Genomic DNA, 6838 nt, shown 5'->3' on the forward strand with positions numbered 1-6838 from the left:
TTTCCTAGATTCACCCCCGATATCATCAACATAAGATCATCAAAATCCCAATAAGACCTTCAAGAGGAAATAAATATGCTAATGGTATAACTAACTACAAGGATGTGCAACATTTTTACATCTAGTCTAAAAGTGATAACTCACCGAAATATAGACATGCATAAAGACATGATAAGATGTTGCAAAACGAGAACTAAACAAAGAAACCATTTACATTGTAAGTGCAGCAACCAAATCAGCATTTGAAAAGCTCAGTCCAGCATTGCACTTAGTAAAATTTCCCGCTTTAGAATCAAATGTAACACCAGTTCCCAAGGCTAACACATTAGTCCCAATCACACCCGAGAAGTTTACAATCGGGTTTGCTGTCAAACCGATACTGGTGCATATTCCCACATAGTCATGCAGGTATTGAAGTTCAAGCTGTCCCCACAAAAAAATTAGCATTCAAAACCTTAGCAATTACTACTTACTACCACCAAAAACAATAAATAGTTGGGGATTTGCAAATTTTTAAACTTTCACCTTGCCAGATCACTGATCAGGAACTCTGAAACTCAGTATAGCTTTCAATCCTGGAGCAGCCTCAACAACACTAATGGTAGTCAACAACTGACAACAATAGGCAACAAGTGAGACACAAAGAATTGCACGTCTCAATTCTGTTGTATCAGTTCCATTCCTTTTTTGTTGAAAAAGATTTTTTGGAATAATTTTATTGCATTTAAGCATGATATGCCCTCCATACACTAGGAAAAACCATGTCTACAAAATCCATTTAACTGTAAATATTTATTGCTTCTACACTATCAAATTTGTAACTCACATTGGAATTGGTGTCCACTTTAATATCAGTTGTAACATTGTTCTTCTTCAATTGTGTAGTAACATCCGCAAGGAACAAATCACCTTTCTTTGTGCCAGTTGAAGTAATAGCCTGTGGAAACACAAACAAAAACAAGCACAAAAAAAAAATTATCAAAGAGAACCAATAAATATAAAAAAAATAACAAACATACTCAAGAGTACGATGAATATAAAGGATAAATTTGGTGCCAGTATTCAAGCCCTCTACTAGGAGACTTGGAGCGGATAGATGAGTATAGTTGGGGAAGTGCTACCCTAACGTATCTGTATCGTAATTTATGTCGAGCATCTCGTAAGGGTGCCAAGGACATTGCAGGCTGCTTGATGTTGTTACAGATATGGTCGTGGGAGCATATTCATATAGGGAGGCCTATAATTCGGAGGATTCGACCCGATGGGCAACATGATCAGGAAGATGACGCGGAGGATTTTGAACCGGTGTTAGGTTCACAGCATTGTCGTGGGATGGATCCTTTAGCAGTAAGGTAGCAACACTCAATTCACTATTCAAATTCAAAATTTCACTATATTATGATACATGAAAATATTAAACAATGTTTGTTTGTTTGCAGCTGGCTTCGTGTATATCTTTCGAGGTCCCTCTCCCTACATACTCTCGTCTACTATAGAGACGCACTTGATCGACAACGGGACGAGCAGGTTATTAACATTTAATATTTGTATTAGTTATGAATAAATTGTATATATTACTGAGTATATTGATTTCTAGTACAAATGACATGGCAGCCTTACACAGCGGCTAAGATGGACGCTCTGCCGCACATATGTACATCGGGCCACGAGATTTGGAGATCGCGTTGTCCACATATTTTCTTTGACATCGTTGAGCTACATCTCCCGGATCGTGTCATGCGTCAATTCGGTTTGGAGCAGGTTATTCCGCATGCCTGTGACACCCAACCTCACCTACATGTGATTGATCGGAGGACTGGGGAAAGGAACTACGTCGTACGACATAGATCGCATGTAGATGCGTGGAATGACCGAGCATCTCGATTGGTTCGAGGAGATAACTACACCGGTAATAGCTCTGGTATGTACATGAATTGGTACATGCGTATCTCCATATTACGCCCAACATCACCACATTTGTGCAGCCAGGATCACATTTCTCGGTCCATAAGAGGTCGCGAGCGTTCATCTACTCGAGGTCGGTCTTCCAGATCCATATCGACATCCGGTGCTATGTCGCCATTCATTCCTCCAGCTTCCACGAACACTCCTCCTCCACATCCATCGCCTCCGCAACGGATCATCACATATCAGCGTGCTAGTCAACGACGAGCTTCTGCTCTTAATGTCATTGCAGAGGCTGATGAGTATACACCATCATCATCCACCGGTGCGCACAACAAAAGGGGCCGGGGATTATAGTTTAACAATCTTTGTATAAACTTATATAATTTGAACTTCTTGTATCACTTTCCATGATTGTAATATATCTTCGCATTATTTTCATAATTAATGTTTTCAAATCAAGCTGGTTTGTAGTTGATTATTATGAAATAGATGGTATTGAACTAGTTTAATGTAGGTTGCGCTAACTATATGGGAATTAAAAAAAAATGTTGGACAGACACAGACAAAACCGCCACATGAGGTGGCAGTTTACCAGGACCAAACCGCCAAATGAGATGGCGGTTTGCCCTAACCAAACCGCCACATGGCGATTTACTGGTTAAGGCAAACCGCCATCTCATTTGGCGGTTTTGCCCTGAAAAATTTAAAAAAATTTTTTTTTCCACGTGGACAGTATTGTGCCATGGGAAACTTTTTTGCAAATACCAATATAATGGGAAATGATTCTTTCTTTTTAGTATATGATGATAATGATAATAATATGATATGAAGAGTTTTTTAAGACAAGCAGTGACCACAATTTGTGATTCCTTGCAATCGCCTCTCATTGATCTTTCCTGCACACCCGGCAGTGCTTTCTCAGTTTCCAAATCTCTCTGACGGTTAGTGTTCTTTCTCCCTCATTTACGCTTATTTTCCATGAAGGTCTCTTTCTTTGTTTGTTTCCCTTTATTCCTTCTATTTTGACAGTAAATTGTAGGTAGAAATTTGACCTTAATGTATGATAATTGATAAATACTTCTATTGAAAAAGAAACCAACTATATCTTATCTCCCTTCTCTTGCAATAATTTCCCATACCTTAAAGCATTTTTAGTCAATTATCTTATCTATGAACGGCAGAACTAGAACTTTAGGGTGAAAGTGAGCAAAAGACCAAACTAAAGTTGTTTAAGGGGCCAATATTCATAAAATTTTCTTATGGGTGTTATCATAGAAGGGAAAATTCAAACTTTGAAGGAGTTATGGCCTACCCCGGCACCTCTAGCTCCACCTATGCTCTAACCCATGTTTTTATTCAACTTTTGATTTGTGAAAGTACTTCCCAAAATGTATTTTGGGTTCTAAATTCTTACTTTTGGATATTTTTATCTTCTTTAATCTTACTACATGATGTTAATTTCTTTATTAGTTCTATTGCATTTGATTGTTCTCAACAGTGAAAGACTTTTTATTTTTTTTTTCATTTCAGTGATTGAAATTTATGCACAGCATGCGGAATTCCACTTGAACATTTTGTTGAATATTGCTCTTGAACTGCTGACTTGACTGATTGATCTTTCTATATGATTTTATGGAGTTTTCAACTGTCGTTCAATGCCCTTTGTAAAATTTAGAGGTTAACTGAACTGAAGGTTTTAACATTCAATCATCTTGATAATGCTACTTGGGTTTGGAAAGAAAATAAAGGGGAGGGAAATGGAGGTTTATTTCCCTCGTTTGGATACCAATAGGGGAAGGGAGGGATTTGGAAAGAGGAACCTCTTCACATTTTTAACAACACAAATCCTTCCAAACATTTCCAAACATAGTGTTAGTGATTGAAATTTATGCACAATACACATTCAATATGTTTTCTCCATTCTCTGTCTGTCCTTTTTCCTTTGTGATTCTTAAAATTAATAATATCCCAAGTTACGCGTTGAATACATCCCCTCTTTGAGGTTTTGTCATCTACATTCAATATTTTCTCACATTCTGATTTCTGACACAATTTTTGTTTAGTGTATGCAGAATGTTTGATATTGTATCATTGACGGTGGATGGTGGGATTTTTTCTATAATACAAATTTAGCAAAATCTCCTTTCGAAAAACATCATCCATGGACAGAGAACTCAGTGTATTCCCACAAGAATTTCATCATCTTCAACAAAATATGTATGGACTAGGGCACCATCCCAAGCTTCATCTTCTTCATCGTCTACTTCTTTTTCACAGCAACTTTCTCGAATATATTGCCAAAATCAAACTCAAAGAAACAATTTCTTAGACCACTACATAGACACGGAGGATTTGCTGAAATCCATTGCCCAAACTGCAAGTGAGGAAGAGTTGTTTGCTTTATTGTCACCTTATAAAGGCAGGCAATTATCTGTTAGGTTTATGGTATCTCTTCTTTCCCGTGAATCAGATTGGCAAAGGTCGATTGCTTTGCTTGATTGGATAAATGAAATTGCTTTATATACCCCATCAGTGTTTGTTTACAATGTTGTCATCCGTAATGTGCTTCGAGCAAAGTAGTGGGTAGTTGCACATGGTCTGTTTGACGAAATGCAGCAAAGAGCTTTAGCCCCTGATAGGTATACTTACTCGATGCTTATAACCCATTTTGGAAAAGAGGGCTTGTTTGATTCGGCACTTTCTTGGCTTCAGAAGATGGAGCAAGACCGTGTGTCGGGTGATCTTGTTTTGTACAGTAATTTGATTGAGTTGTCTCGTAAGTTATGTGATTATTCTAAAGCAATTTCTCTGTTTTCAAGGTTGAAGAGGTCTGGTATTAAGCCTGACCTTGTGGCTTATAATACTATGATTAATGTGTTTGGGAAAGCTAAGCTATTCTGTGAGGCTCAAGATCTGTTGAAAGAGATGAGAGAAAATGGAGTCAAGCCTGATACAGTTAGTTATTCAACACTTTTGAATATGTATGTAGAGAATCATAAGTTTGTTGAGGCATTATCTGTGTTTTCTGACATGACTGATGCAAATTGTGTTCTTGATCTCACTACCTGCAACATTATGATAGATGTTTATGGACAGCTTGACATGGCCAAGGAAGCTGATCAGCTTTTCTTGAGCATGAGGAAAAGGGGCATTGAGCCTAATGTTGTTAGTTATAATACTCTTTTGAGGGTATATGGAGAAGCCGAGCTTTTTGGCGAAGCTATACATCTTTTTTGGTTGATGCAAAAAAAGGATATCGAACAGAACGTTGTAACGTACAATACCATGATGAAAATATATGGGAAATCCCTTGAACATGAAAAGGCCGGAAATTTGGTGCAAGAGATGCAGAAAAAGGGGATTCAACCTAATGCAATTACATACTCAACAATAATTTCTATATGGTGTAGGGCTGGGAAACTGGATCGTGCTGCCAAGTTGTTTCAAAAGCTTAGAAGTTCTGCTTTAGAGATTGATCAGGTTCTTTATCAGACTATGATAGTGGCTTATGAGAGAGTGGGATTAGTTGCTCATGCAAAACGGCTGCTACATGAGCTTAAGTGTCCAGACAATATCCCCCGAGATACTGCAATTGCCATTCTTTGTCGAGCTGGAAGGATCGAAGAGGCTACATGGGTCTTTCGACAGGCATTTGACGCTAGAGAAGTGAAGGATATTTCTATATTGGAATGTATGATTGAACTTTACTCAAGAAATAGGAAATATATGAATGTCATAGAGGTGTTTGAGAAGATGCGAGAGGCGGGATACTTCCCCAATGCCAATGTCATTGCTCTTGCCTTAAATGCTTATGGAAAAGTCAAGGAGTTTGAAAAGGCTGATTCAGTATATTGGGAAATGCAAGAAGCAGGTTGTATATTCCCAAATGAAGTTCATTTCCAAATGTTGAGTCTGTATGGCGCAAGAGGCGACTTGAAGACTGTGGAATCACTTTTTGAGATGCTGGTTACCGATCCCAACGTAAACAAAAAGGAATTATATCTTGTTGTTTCTAACATACATGAATCAGCAAAAAGGCTCAATGGTGCTGCAAGAGTAGATGACGTGATGGCAAATGATGGTACACTAAGATCTTGAACCCAAATATAGGTAATGTTTATGCTATTAGATTACTTTAACCTTATACTATGTTTGGGAATGTTGATTTCATTTGAAAATGTGAATTTGACTCAAATTTAGTATTTGGCAAATAAAAAATTTTCAAATTTGAATTTGAGTCAAATCCAACAATGTTTTAAAAGTAGTTAAAGATAAGGATTTGAGAATGACTTCCCTAAGCTTGTTATTCTTAAATTCTTCTTTGATGAATTCATAATTGAAATCTACAATTTAAAATGAAATGCTTGTTTCCAAACACAACCTTAAATTATTTCACATTTTGTACGTATTTATGAATAGTGTACATAATTGATATATCATTCCGTTTCTTTTGAGGTATCCTGGTATCACTGTGAGATAAAAAATTATGTTGTAGCTTCACATTTGAGGCATATAACATGAAACGCTGCAATTTAGCAACGAATAAAAATGTATGACACTTCTTTGTGAAGATTTAGTATATAACACTTCTCAAATTTTACAAAATGAGGAATGGCCTACCGCTTCAATCAGGTGTAGCCTTTGGACATGTTTATTTTTGTTTTCATTTGCCTTTGGAACATGATTCTAGGCATTTCATGTTTCTTTCTCAATCATTGCTTGTTCATCATTATTCTCCTTCCTTTCAGCTTCAATTGAGAGAAAAGAATGAATAAAATGTTGAAATGTGACAAATTTTCTGCTGGTTTCGAAGGTTTTCCCAAAGAATTTATATGCAGAAGGGGCATAATTGGGTTCACTAGTTAATTAATTTTGTCAATTTCAATAATAGTCTACAATAGATAAGAGATCAACCTCAAGTTCAGGTCCA

The 6838-nt window shown here is 37.0% G+C and overlaps 2 pseudogenes; one reads left to right on the forward strand and one right to left on the reverse strand.

The window, feature by feature from the left end:
• Nucleotides 1–210: 210 nt before the first annotated feature.
• Nucleotides 211–2588, reverse strand: LOC130799426 (mitochondrial outer membrane protein porin of 34 kDa-like; annotated as a pseudogene).
• Nucleotides 2589–3981: 1393 nt separating this feature from the next.
• On the forward strand, nt 3982–6014 carry LOC130799427 (pentatricopeptide repeat-containing protein At5g39980, chloroplastic-like; annotated as a pseudogene).
• The last annotated feature ends 824 nt before the right edge of the window (nt 6015–6838 follow it).

The sequence above is a fragment of the Amaranthus tricolor genome, chromosome 14 (genome assembly GCF_026212465.1).
Source record: "Amaranthus tricolor cultivar Red isolate AtriRed21 chromosome 14, ASM2621246v1, whole genome shotgun sequence".
Classification (NCBI taxonomy): domain Eukaryota; kingdom Viridiplantae; phylum Streptophyta; class Magnoliopsida; order Caryophyllales; family Amaranthaceae; genus Amaranthus; species Amaranthus tricolor.